Below are 14,902 nucleotides of genomic sequence, written 5' to 3'. Positions count from 1 at the left end.
GTGAATGACAGAGTCGAAAGCCTTGGCCAGATCAATGAATACGGCTGCACAGTAATGTTTCTTATCAATGGCGGTTAAGATATCATTTAGGACCTTGAGCGTGGCTAAGGTGCACCCATGACCAGCTCTGAAACCAGATTGCATAGCAGAGAAGGTATGGTGAGATTCGAAATGGTCGGTAATCTGTTTGTTGACTTGGCTTTCGAAGACCTTAGAAAGGCATGGTAGGATAGATATAGGTCTGCAGCAGTTTGGGTCAAGAGTGTCCCCCCCTTTGAAGAGGGGGATGACCGCAGCTGCTTTCCAATCTTTGGGAATCTCAGACGACACGAAAGAGAGGTTGAACAGGCTAGTAATAGGGGTGGCAACAATTTTGGCAGATCATTTTAGAAAGAAAGGGTCCAGATTGTCTAGCCCGGCTGATTTGTAGGGGTCCAGATTTTGCAGCTCATTCAGAACATCAGCTGAGCAGATTTGGGAGAAGGAGAAATGGGGAAGGCTTGGGCGAGTTGTTGTGGGGGGTGCAGTGCTGTCTTTATTGAACACACCGTGTAAACATTCACAGTGCAGGGTGGGGAAAGTATGTGAACCCTTGGATTTAATAACTGGTTGACCCTCCTTAGGAAGCAATAACCTCAACCAAACTTTTTCTGTAGTTGCGGATCAGACCTGCACAACGATCAGGAGGAATTTTGGATCATTATTCTTTACAAAACTGTTTCAGTTCAGCAATATTCTTGGGATGTCTGGTGTGAACTACTCTCTTGAGGTCATGCCACAGCATCTCAAATCGGGTTGAGGTCAGGACTCTGACTGGGCCACTCCAGAAGGCGTATTTTCTTCTGTTGAAGCCGTATTTTCTTCTGTTGTCGATTTACTTCGGTGTTTTGGGTCTTTGTCCTGTTGCATCACCCAACCTCTGTTGAGCTTCAATTGGCGGATAGATAGCCTCACATTCTCCTGATTTTTTTTTGTTGATAAACTTGGGAATTCATTTTTCCGTCGATGATAGCAAGCTGTCCAGGAAGCTGCTCCTTCCACCATACTTTACAGTTGGGATGAGGTTGATGTTGGTGTGCTGTGCCTTTTTTCTCCACACAGAGTATTGTGTGTTCCTTCCAAACAACTCAACTGTAGTTTAATCTGTCCACAGAATACTTTGCCAGTAGCACTATGGGACATCCATGTTTCACTTTTGCAAACTTCAGACGTGCAGCAATGTTTTTTTTGGAAAGCAGTGGCTTTTTCCATGGTGTCCTCCCATGAACACCATTCTTGTTAAGTGTTTTACGTCTTTGCAGTACGGCCACTCCTAGGGAGAGTAGCAACAGTGCTGAACTTTCTCAATTTATAGACAATTTGTCTTACTGTGGATTGATGAACATCAAGGCTTTTAGAGATACTTTTGTAACCTTTTCCAGCGTTATGCAAGCCAACAAATCTTAATCTTAGGTCTTCTGAGACCTCTTTGTTCGAGGCATGGTTCACATCAGGCAATGCTTGTTGTGAATAGCAAACTCAAATTTTGTGAGTGTTTTTTTATAGGGCAAGGCAGCTCTAACCAACATCTCCAATCTCATCTCATTGATTGGACTCCAGATTAGCTGACTCCTGACTCCAATTAGCTTTTGGAGAAGTCATTAGCCTAGGGGTTCACATACTTTTTCCAACCTATACTGTGAATGCTTAAATTCTGTATTCAATATAGACAAGAAAAATACAATACAGTTTAAGAATGCTATGTTTGTCTATTGTTGTGACTTAGATGAAGATCAGATCAAATTTGATGACCAATTTATGCAGAAATCCAGGTAATTCCAAAGGGTTCACATACTTTTTCTTGCCACCGTACTTCAAGGAGTTGTCTGGAGAACGCTCTTGACAAGCCTATCCACTGTCAGGTTTTTGCCTAGGCCTATATGAAATGATGTGACACCATAAACATTCCAAGCATATGCATTACAAAGAAATATAACCATTTCATTACATATAATGCCAATGACTTCAATAATTGTCTCTAAAACACATCCTAAACCTGTATTTCCATAACATCGGCCAAAATATAATTTGTAAGTGAGCTCAACTCATTTTAGGTCATGCAAGTGGTCTCCCCTTAATTAACCGTTTGCATCCCAATCAGACAAGAGACTGAGAAGAGGGATGGCAATGTTAAAAGAGAAAGAAGGAACAGAAAGTGAGTAATAGAGAAATGTTTGACTAAATGTGAAACAAAATGTGTGACATTGATCCAGAGTGATGTGCTTGTGACAGGTTATTAGACAGACAGGCAGACACAGAGAGAGAGCAAGCATTGTAAGACCCAGAGTGATGAGCTGCATCATAAATCTTCCATTTTGTTTATGGCACATCAAGCAGGACCTCTGAACATGAGCTAAAGAAGCTGTCAGTCCTTTACAGCGATGCCACGGCTAATTGCTCTGAATATTTATGACTGTTACACTAAACCAGCTGTTCGTATGCAAGGCAGAAAACAAAATGGAGCAACAGTGAGAAGTCATGGGGAGCCTTCAAATGAATGGAGCAAAAAGAACAATATCTACCCTCCACCCCCATGGCTGTATGGAAATGATGTGATGTCACAACCACAGCCAGTGCAACTAGTTGGGAGAGGAAACATGATTCCCAATGATATTGTTTCATTAGCATACAATGGTGCAGCTTGGCACACACACATTTCTTAGACTGACCAATTATTCCATACATAGTCTACTGTAGAGCAATGGCAGTTGTGGGGGAACTGTGAAAGAGACCAACATTCTGAATGGAACAATCGTTCACAGAGCTATGGCAGTGGGAACTGGGAAAGAGACAAAAATTCTGAATGGAACAATCGTTCAGGGTTCCATCCAATAGGCCTTACGCACATTCCATGATCAAACGTTCTAAACACACTTTCTATCGGTTTGGCAATTTCCGGTCAGTCTAGTTGTTATCAACGATATAACGTTACTACCACTATGTCGCAGTTGTTTTACTAGGTGTCTTCAGGACTTGCCTCAAATTAATATTGTACATCAAATTGTTACATCAGCCTCCGAGACTCCAGCTAGCAAGAATGACAAGATGTCTATGTAGCTTCCTATATACACAACTATGTCTATATCAACTAGACTGACCGGAAATTGCCAAACCAATAGGAAGTGTGTTTAGAACGTTCGATCATGGAATGTGCATAAGGCCTATTGGCAACAGATTTCCATGCAAATATTCTAAAATATGCATAAAGAAAATATGCAAATTTTCTCACCAGTGGTGTTTCCACCAAACAGACTTGCTGTGTGATGCCATTGTGCACACAAAATGTCATTTTTTGCTTAAAAGATTATGTACCGAATACAAATCTAAAGCTCAATGTGTTTCGCATAGTTCATTTTACCTCTCACAAAAAGATCCCACCATGTCGAACAAACAAATTATCTGTAGGCATTTATAAAATTGTACCAAAACTTCTTGTTTCCATCGCAGCTGTAGTGACTTTTTTTTATACTGTATGACTTTACTCGCATAAAAACTGTGCATAGAAACATGGTTTATGATAAATACCTTGAAATAAACCTTGAAACCAATATCAGTTGGACATGACATGGACAGATGGAGCAGGGAGAAAATAAGCTACAGCTTGTGTGTGGTTTTGAACACGACCATATTTATGCAGTGACATTTGACACGTTTTTATTTAGGAATAAATCAAGCCATTGGAAATTCAAATGGGCCTTTCTAAATGAGTGTTAATTCTCAGTGTCCTAACAGGTGGCTTGTTGCATATCATACTGGCGTTAGAATAGTAAATTCTCAATAAGGGTCTCGTCAGAATTAGTCAGGGGAAAAGTGACAAACAAATCCAATGCAGAGATGCGCCTGTGGACATCATGTGCATGTCTATAGCTCCGTTTATACCTGTGGTTAACATGCGTCCTACATCCTGATATGGTCTGTTTACACTTATAAGATCACAATGCATATTTTAAACATCTACCCCTGTCTAAAAATGTGGGCACAATCATAATGTGGATGAGATCAAATCAAAATCTAATGTTATGGCATCGTACTCATATGTGGTAGATGCAGCAGAATGCTTATATTTCTTGCTACAATAGTGCAGTAATACCGAACAATACACACAAATCCCCCAAAATAAAAATCCAGAAATTTCAGAAAGAGCAATGTCTGAGTCCGGAATATAAATATAATTAGAACATATAATTACAACCTTTGGGTTACTAGACTTTTGAGTTATAATACCCTCCTTTTGGTTTTGCCTTAAGTAACAAACCTAAACTCAGCAAAAAAAGAAAAGTCCGTTTTTCAGGACCCTGTCTTTCAAAGATAATTAGTAAAAATACAAATAACTTCACAGATCTTCATTGTAGAGGGTTTAAACACTGTTTCCCATGCTTGTTCAATGAACCATAAACAATTAATGAACATGCACATGTGGAACGGTCGTTAAGACAATAACAGCTTACAGATGGTAGGCAATTAACGTCACACCAAAGAGGCCTTTCTACTGACTCTGAAAAACACCAAAAGAAAGATGCCCAGGGTCCCTGCTCATCTGCGTGAACGTGCCTTAGGCATGCTGCAAGGAGGCATGAGGACTGCAGATGTGGCCAGGGCAATAAATTGCAATGTCCGTACTGTGAGACGCCTAAGACAGTGCTACAGGGAGACAAGATGGACCGTTGATCGTCCTTGCAGTGACAGACCACGTGTAACACCTGCACATGATCGGTACATCAGAACATCACACCTGCGGGACAGGTACAGGATGGCAACAACTGCCCGAATTACACCAGGAACGCACAATCCCTCCATCAGTATTCAGACTGCCTGCAATAGGCTGAGAGGGGCTGGACTGAGGGCCTGTAGGCCTGTTGTAAGGCAGGTCCTCACCAGACATCACCGGCAACAACGTCGCCTATGGGCACAAACCCACTGTTGCTGGACCAGACAATACTGGCAAAAAGTGCTCTTGAGTCGCGGTTTTGTCTCACCAGGGGTGATGGTCGGATTCGCGTTTATTGTCGAAGGAATTAATGTTACACCGAGGCCTGTAGTCGCGAGAGGGATCGATTTGGAGGTGGAGGGTCTGTCATAGTCTGGGGCGGTGTGTCATAGCATCATCGGACTGAGCTTGTTTTCATTGCAGGCAATCTCAACACTGTGCGTTACAGGGAAGACATCCTCCCCCCTCATGTGGTACCCTTCCTGCAGGCTCATGCTGACATGACCCTCCAGAATGACAATGCCACCAGACCCTCCAGAATGACAATGCCACCAGACATACTGCTCATTCTGTACATGATTTCCTGCAAGACATGAATGTCAGTGTTCTGTCATGGCCAGCGAAGAGCCATTCCATTGAGCACGTCTGGGACCAGTTGAATCGGAGGGTGAGGGCTAGGGCCATTCCCCCCAGAAATGCCTGGGAACTTGCAAGTGCCTTGGTGGGGTAACATCTCACAGCAAGAACTATTATCTAACCATATCAAACGTAACATACCTGTATCATACTAATTTGAGTGTCCTGGATTTACCTTTACTATTTTACGTCTAGTCTATGCAACCAGTCTCGATCAGGACAAAGGACGCATATTAGAACTGGGTATAAACAGGCGTGCTTTTGTTAATGTGCCTGTGTGTGTGTATGAGAAAGAGAGTGGGAAACACTTATTGCACAGCACTTATGCGCATCTGACAGAAACCTTGGTGACATTACAAGCTTGATGCTAATTCATGCTCCAGCCTATCATGCTGACACCGTTACATTTTCCCCTTGTTTTAACTGAAATATAATTTTTTAATACCCTCATCCTTTCAAAAGTTCTTCAAGAAAGAATTTATGTATGAGTAAAATGTATTGATATACCTTAGAAAATAAATTACATAAAGTTGTATTTTCTTCAAAACATTAAATCAACCAATTTTACCTGCCCTTTATTATGGTTTTCACAATCTGTTGTCTATCATGAGGCCCTGTGATTGAAATTATTCACTCTATATGAAAATTAGATTTAGTTACACAATATTTGTTTATGAACTTTGCAAACAAACACTTCTATAACTCCCTCCACGTCCTTTAGTGACTGACTGTCATAATGGCACACTTAATTTTTATTTGACAGTCCACTTAGCAGGACCAGTGACATCTGGTGCACATCCTCTACTTCGAGAAGTATTTAGTATTTTATTAGGATCCCCATTAGCGGTTGCCAAGGCAGCACCTACTCTTCCTGTGGCCCAAACAGAAATAAAACATGACATCATACAAAACATTTCTCCATTATTACATTACAATTTAACAATACATGAATAAGAATGTGTGGGTGGGTGTAGAGTGTGTGTGTTAGAGTGAGTGTATGTGTGTTTGTTCACAGTCCGCATTGTGCCTTTATCTGTTTATTAAATCAGATTTCATTGCTAGCTTGAGTTACCTGACGTGGGAGAGAGTTCCATGAATGGCTCTATATAGTACTGTGCATTTCTTAGCCACTGTTCTGGACAGAGACGTCTGCAGTATGTCTTGTGGGGTATGCACACTGACATAGCACCCCCCCACAAGGCCATGCCACTGGGTATGTATGGGTGTCTGAGGTAGAGGTCGACCGATTAATTAGGGCAGATTTCAAGTTCTCATAACAAATCGGAAATCTTTTTTTTTTTTCTCCACATCTTTATTTAACTAGGCAAGTCAGTTAAGAACACATTCTTATTTTCAATGACGGCCTAGGAACGGTGGGATAACTGCCTTGTCAGGGGCAGAACGACAGATTTTCACCTTGTCAGCTCGGGGGATTCAATCTTGCAACCTTAACTAATCCAACGCAATAACGACCTGCCTCTTTCTCGTTGCACTCCACAAGGAGACTGCCTGTTACGCGATTGCAGTAAGCCAAGGTAAGTTGCTAGCTAGCATTAAACTTCTTATAAATTCAATCAATCATAATCACTAGTTAACTACACATGGTTGATGATATTACAAGCTATTATCTGGCGTGTCCTGTGTTGTATATAATCTGACTGACCATACAAGTATCTGACTGAGCGGTGGTAGGCAGAAGCAGGCGTGTAAACATTCATTCAAACAGCACTTTCGTGCGTTTTGCCAGCAGCTCTTCATTGTGCTTCAAGCATTGTGCTGTTTATGACTTCAAGCCTATCAACTACCGAGATGAGGCTCATGTAACCGAAGTGAAATGGCTAGCTAGTTAGCGCGCACTAATTGTCATTGTGTTGCTGGTTCGAGCCCAGGGAGGAACGAGGAGAGGGACGGAAGCTATACTGTTACACTGGCAATACTAATGTGCCTATAAGAACATCCAATAGTCAAAGGTTAATGAAATACAAGTGGTATAGAGGGAAATAGTCCTATAATTCCTACAACCTAAAACTTGGGAATATTGAAGACTCATGTTAAAAGGAATCACCAACTTTCATATGTTCTCATGTTCTGAGCAAGGAACTGAAACGTTAGCTTTCTTACATGGCACATATTTAACATGGTGATCTAGAAGAAAAAGAAACGCACACCTATTAAGACGAGGTGCTGGCTAGCGGTGTAGAAAAACTTGAAAATAAAAGAGAGCCGCACACTCTAGGAGCTCAGATGCAAAAATGTAATTACCAACGTTTCGACAGCCAAGCTGTCTTCATCAGGGTAAAATCACAAACACTGCGGGATGACTCGTTTATATAGTGTCAAAAGACACAGGTGTCTGTAATCATGGCCAAGAGTGGCCTAATATCATTGGTTAACAATCAAATATTAAAATGTCATACAAAGAACAGCATACACCACCCCAAGATATTCCTGAACAACGTCTATTTGCGCCCCTACTGGATGGAAATTACAAATGTAATGGCTGTGCTCAATGCAATGGCACTTATAAATGTAGATCCTTCAAACACCCACAAACAGGGAAATCGATCCCAATAAAAGGTGTTATTACGTGCTCCACTAAGGCAGTTATTTATCTTATAACTTGTCCGTGTGGTAAAAATTATGTAGGTAAAACAAAGCGCGAACTAAAAGAACGTATCTCAGAGCATCGTAGCACCATTAGGTGTAAAAACTTTACTTATCCATTTGCGGCCCACTTCTTGGAGGCAGGCCACTCGATTTCGTCTCTGCGTTATATTGGCAGCTGCTCAGTGACACGAGCCTAACCGACAAGCTAAATAACTTCTATGCTCGCTTCGAGGCAAGTAACATGCAAAAGAGAGCATCAGCTGTACCGGACGACTGTGTGATCACGCTCTCCACAGCTGATGTGAGTAAGACCTTTAAAAACTTGTAATGTCTGTAGTTTTCAGTTTGGCTATTTGTTTCAAGTGTAATAGTCTATATATAAATATCTTTGCCAAAATTCGTCATCTCTCCCATGTCTTATTCGACTAGTAGTTGATCTGAAATGCTTATTGCTTGCCTACATTTTACTCCCTCCTCTATATTTAATATAACACAAATACGGTTGAAGTCGGAAGTTTACATACACCTTAGCCAAATACATATACACTCAGTTTTTCACAATTCCTGACATTTAATCCTAGTAAAGATTCCCTGTCTTAGGTCAGTTAGTATGAACACTTTATTTTAAGAATGTGAAATGTCAAAAAAATAGTAGAGAGAATTATATTTTTTAGCTTTTATTTTATTTCATCACATTCCCAGTGGGTCAGAAGTTTACATACACTCAATTAGTATTTGGTAACATTGCCTTTAAATTGTTTAACTTAGATCTAACTTTTCAGGTAGCCTTCCACAAGCTTCCCACAATAAGTTTTGTGAATTTTAGCCCATTCCTCCTGACAGAGCTGGTGTAACGGAGTCAGGTTTGTAGGCCTCCTTCCTCGCACATGCTTTTTCAGTTCTGCCCACAAATTTTCTATAGGATTGAGTTCAGGGCTTTGTGATGGCCACTCCAATACCTTGACTTTGTTGTCCTTAAGCCATTTTGCCACAACTTTGGAAGTATGCTTGGGGTTATTGTCCATTTGGAAGACCCATTTGCGACCAAGCTTTAACTTCCTGACTTATATCTTGAGATGTTAATTCAATATATTCACGTAATTTTCCCCCCTCATGATGCCATCTATTATGTGAAGTGCACCAGTCCCTCCTGTAGCAAAGCACTACCCACAACATAATGCTGCCACTCCCGTGCTTCACGGTTGGGATGGTGTTCTTCGGCTTGCAAACCTCCCCCTTTCTCCTCCAAACATAAATGTTCATTATGGCCAAACAGTTCTATTTTTGTTTCACCAGACCAGGGGACATTTCTCCAAAAAGTATGATCTTTGTCCCCATGTGCAGTTGCAAACCGTAGTCTGGCTTTTTATGGCGGTTTTGGAACAGTGGCTTCTTCCCTGCTGAGCGGCCTTTCAGGTTATGTCGATATAGGACTCATTTTACTGTGGATACAGATACTTTTGTACCTGTTTCCTCCAGCATCTTCACAAGGTCCTTTGCTGTTGTTCTGGGATTGATTTGCACTTCTCGCACCAAAGTACGTTCATCTCTAGGAGACAAAACCCGTCTCCTTCCTGAGCGGTATGACGGCTGCGTGGTCCCATTGTGTTTATATTTGTGTACTATTGTTAGTATAGATGAACGTAGTACCTTCATGCGTTTGGAAATTGCTCACAAGGATACACCAGACTTGTGGCGGTCTACAATTGTTTTTCTGATATGTTTTGATTTTCCCATGATGTCAAGCAAAGAGGCACTGAGTTTGAAGGTAGGCCTTGAAATACATCCAAAGGTACACCTCCAATTGACTCAAATGATGTCAATTAGCCTATCAGAAGCTTCTAAAGCCATGACATAATTTTCTGGAATTTTCCAAGCTGTGTAAAGGCACAGTCAACTTAGTGTATGTAAACTTCTGACCCACTGGAATTGTGATACAGTGAAATAATCGGTCTGTAAATAATTGTTGGAAAAGTTACTTGTGTCATGCACAAAGTTGATGTCCAAACCAACTTGCCAAAACTATAGTTTGTTCACAAGAAATTTGTGGAGTGGTTGAAAAATGAGTTTCAATGACTCCAACCTAAGTGTATGTAATTCTGACTTCAACTTTACATTAATTATTAATTTTGGTTGCCTATCCGTGAAGTTTGTTTTATAGAAAGTATTTGACTCTGATGTGTGCCACAGAAAGTATTTGACTCTAGCCACAAAATTAGAAGGCGGGGGGAGGATTTCAGCAAGGCCATTTTCTTGCCTGACGAAATTCCCCCCCCCCCTATCATGACCTATCATGCCCTCTGATGTGTGCCACATTAAGTATTAGACTCTAGTCACAAAAGGAAGTCGTTATTTCAGCAATAATAGTTTTCAGAGCCCTCTACTGTTCTCTCTACCCATCCCTCAATCCCCCATCTCATCTTGCTTTTCCCTCTTATGGCTTTTCCTACTTTTTGTTTTACACTTTTTCTGTTTTAGTTTTTAAGAATGTAGGTACAGTAGTAATAATAAAATAATAATAAATAAAAAATGTGTACTCTGGGCAAACAAGAAAGTTAAAATATATAAGTCAACTTCAGTGCATATCCATAATCACAGTAAACTTATAATAATATTTAAAAAATAAGAAAAAAATAAATACATGTATAATAATATGTAATATGTAATAATATGTAATATGTAATAATATGTATAATATAATATAATAAACAAAACTATGACAATGTGCCTCAATGAAGAATCCCTTCCCACTCAATTTTTTTTATATATTTTTTTTATTTTACCTTTATTTAACCAGGTAGGCTAGTTGACAACAAGTTCTCATTTGCAACTGCGACCTGGTCAAGATAAAGCATAGCAATGTGAACAGACAACAAAGTTACACATGGAGTAAGTAAACAATAAACAAGTCAATAACACAGTAGAAAAATAAAAAAAGGGGGAGTCTATATACATTGTGTGCAAAAGGCATGAGGAGGTAGGCGAATAATTACAATTTTGCAGGTTAATAACACTGGAATGATAAATGATCAGATGGTCATGTACAGGTAGAGATATTGGTGTGCAAAAGAGCAGAAAAGTAAATAAATATAAACAGTATGGGGATGAGGTAGGTAAAAATGGGTGGGCTATTTACCGATAGACTATGTACAGCTGCAGCGATCGGTTAACTGCTCAGATAGCAGATGTTTGAAGTTGGTGAGGGAGATAAAAGTCTCCAACTTCAGCGATTTTTGCAATTCGTTCCAGTCACAGGCAGCAGAGAACTGGAACGAAAGGCGGCCGAATGAGGTGTTGGCTTTAGGGATGATCAGTGAGATACACATGCTGGAGCACGTGCTACGGATGGATAGGACACCCCCAGCACCTCCACCCTCCCCATCAACCTCCCCCCACCCATCAACCACAAAACACAATAATGATAATAATAATAGAAATTAAAATAAATAATATATATATTAAGATATATATATATATATATATACACATATGTACAGTAGATATACATAAACATATTCACAGGACACTCAACTTATCTCTTATCTCTGTCACCTACATCAGATATGCAGGTGACATTTCCACCTGGATGACAGCACATAATCAGCAAGACAGAGATGCTCTTCATCCGAGGGAATGCCTGCCCATTCTCAGATGTTAGATAATCGGAGATGATCACGTCATTTACATTCCAGCCATTGTCAGCTCCAGATTTGACTACTTCAATTCACACCCTGCTGGAATCCCTGCATTCTCAGATTCCCCTGTTATTAATCTCTATATTGTAATCAAAAAGTGTTTCAAAATGCTGTACTTTTATTAACATACAGTGCCTTGCGAAAGTATTCGGCCCCCTTGAACTTTGCGACCTTTTGCCACATTTCAGGCTTCAAACAAAGATATAAAACTGTATTTTTTTGTGAAGAATCGACAACAATTGGGACACAATCATGAAGTGGAATGACATTTATTGGATATTTCAAACTTTTTTAACAAATCAAAAACTGAAAAATTGGGCGTGCAAAATTATTCAGCCCCCTTAAGTTAATACTTTGTAGCGCCACCTTTTGCTGCGACAGCTGTAAGTCGCTTGGGGTATGTCTCTATCAGTTTTGCACATCGAGAGACTGAAATTTTTTCCCATTCCTCCTTGCAAAACAGCTCGAGCTCAGTGAGGTTGGATGGAGAGCATTTGTGAACAGCAGTTTTCAGTTCTTTCCACAGATTCTCGATTGGATTCAGGTCTGGACTTTGACTTGGCCATTCTAACACCTGGATATGTTTATTTTTGAACCATTCCATTGTAGATTTTGCTTTATGTTTTGGATCATTGTCTTGTTGGAAGACAAATCTCCGTCCCAGTCTCAGGTCTTTTGCAGACTCCATCAGGTTTTCTTCCAGAATAGTCCTGTATTTGGCTCCATCCATCTTCCCATCAATTTTAACCATCTTCCCTGTCCCTGCTGAAGAAAAGCATGCCCAAACCATGATGCTGCCACCACCATGTTTGACAGTGGGGATGGTGTGTTCAGTGTGATGAGCTGTGTTGCTTTTACGCCAAACATAACGTTTTGCATTGTTGCCAAAAAGTTCAATTTTGGTTTCATCTGACCAGAGCACCTTCTTTCACATGTTTGGTGTGTCTCCCAGGTGGCTTATGGCAAACTTTAAACAACAATTTTTAAGGATATCTTTAAGAAATGGCTTTCTTCTTGCCACTCTTCCATAAAGGCCAGATTTGTGCAATATACAACTGATTGTTGTCCTATGGACAGAGTCTCCCACCTCAGCTGTAGATCTCTGCAGTTCATCCAGAGTGATCATGGGCCTCTTGGCTGCATCTCTGATCAGTCTTCTCCTTGTATGAGCTGAAAGTTTAGAGGGACGGCCAGGTCTTGGTAGATTTGCAGTGGTCTGATACTCCTTCCATTTCAATATTATCGCTTGCACAGTGCTCCTTGGGATGTTTAAAGCTTGGGAAATCTTTTTGTATCCAAATCCGGCTTTAAACTTCTTCACAACAGTATCTCGGACCTGCCTGGTGTGTTCCTTGTTCTTCAAGATGCTCTCTGCGCCTTTAACGGACCTCTGAGACTATCACAGTGCAGGTGCATTTATACGGAGACTTGATTACACACAGGTGGATTGTATTTATCATCATTAGTCATTTAGGTCAACATTGGATTATTCAGAGATCCTCACTGAACTTCTGGAGAGAGTTTGCTGCACTGAAAGTAAAGGGGCTGAATAATTTTGCACGCCCAATTTTTCAGTTTCTGATTTGTTAAAAAAGTTTGAAATATCCAATAAATGTCGTTCCACTTCATGATTGTGTCCCAATTGTTGTTGATTCTTCACAAAAAAATACAGTTTTATATCTTTATGTTTGAAGCCTGAAATGTGGCAAAAGGTCGCAAAGTTCAAGGGGGCCGAATACTTTCGCAAGGCACTGTATATGTTCAGATCATTCCTGAGAGAGAAGGGGTGTAATATCTCCAGATGGGCGTGTGGTACCCTTCCTCACCCATGCCAACAAGATATTACTTCTTGTGGGGTCTTTGCCTTGAAAGTAAGTATGAGAGTATAAGTAATGAACAATTAACCTACTGAAAGTATATTGACTAAAAGGCAAAACAGAACTGTCAAATTATATTACAGCTGTGTCATTGTATACTTGCGAATTAGAACCTTAAGTGTAACAATTTTGTTGGGGAAAACTGAAATTGCCATCAAATTGTTTTCCCTAGTTTGCTGAATGTGTTCTGAAGGAGGTGTTGATTGTCTTTTCAAATATGGACAAAGATGTTAACATCATGAGAGAAGAAATAGCAGTCACTCTCCTCTAAAACACTGGTATGTTCAATTTCTAATTTAATATAATTGTAGATAAAAAATAAAAATAAACATTTATATGGATCTTTCAAGGTAATCTTTGATCCAACTTCTGACTAGATGGCCACTAAAACACATGTAGTTAAATAATTATGTTACAAGAATCCTATACTATTCCCTTGTTCCCTGTTTGCTCAGAAAAATATATGTAAAGTGTATAGACTACTTGACATTATGTTTTGCTAGATGACCTGAGCCAACTGTACCACTTCTGTGGGGAGGTGGACAATAATGAGGCAGACACTAACTGGGTAATTGCTTGTTCACTTCTAAAGGCACATTTTTAGGAGTACAAATTGGTGTAAGCAGTAACATTTCTAAAGAGTGTATCATCAGTTTTGTCTGATAATGAAGTGATTGTAATTCCAGAAAATGTATTTCATGTTTTAAACATATTAAACATTTTCATCATAAATTTCAGATTGGTTGTGACCGCTGCCCACGATGGTTCCATCAGTCCTGTATAAAAACCATCCCATCATTGGAGGATTATGTCTGCGCTGCCTGTCAGGACGAGGTTAGCCTTGAGTTCCAGGCAACGGTATCACCTGGAAAACTTTCCATAAAAAGTGGACTAAATGTTCAGTCGAGCTGTTGCAGCTTTCCAATATTTGTTTATGTTATTTATTGTCTTTTTATATTTGATTTGTAATTTCATACCTTATTATGCAAAGATCTACATTTGTATTTCTTATTTAATGTTTGTTAATTAACAAACGTAACTTTCTTTGATGTTGTTCTGTAATTGTGTGATAATGTGTATTATCATCAATTTCTTAAACATTACAAAATGTTTCTGAAATAAATGTTTATGTTTCTTAATACTCTAATTTTGCTTTCTGTGGCACACACTAGCAGTCAACATGGCCTACCAAAATGATTCTGAAGTATGCCAGGCCTTGCAGTCCCAAGATAGAAGGGGGGAATGAAATTGGCCATCATTTACCAACTGTATCCAAATAATCCTAATTATTGAACATGATTGGCCAATTGTATTTCTAATAAGAAATTAGCTACTGCAAC

Source organism: Oncorhynchus mykiss, chromosome 5, assembly GCF_013265735.2.
Source record: "Oncorhynchus mykiss isolate Arlee chromosome 5, USDA_OmykA_1.1, whole genome shotgun sequence".
In the NCBI taxonomy this organism is placed as follows: Eukaryota; Metazoa; Chordata; class Actinopteri; order Salmoniformes; family Salmonidae; genus Oncorhynchus; species Oncorhynchus mykiss.
This window is presented reverse-complemented; position numbering follows the sequence as displayed.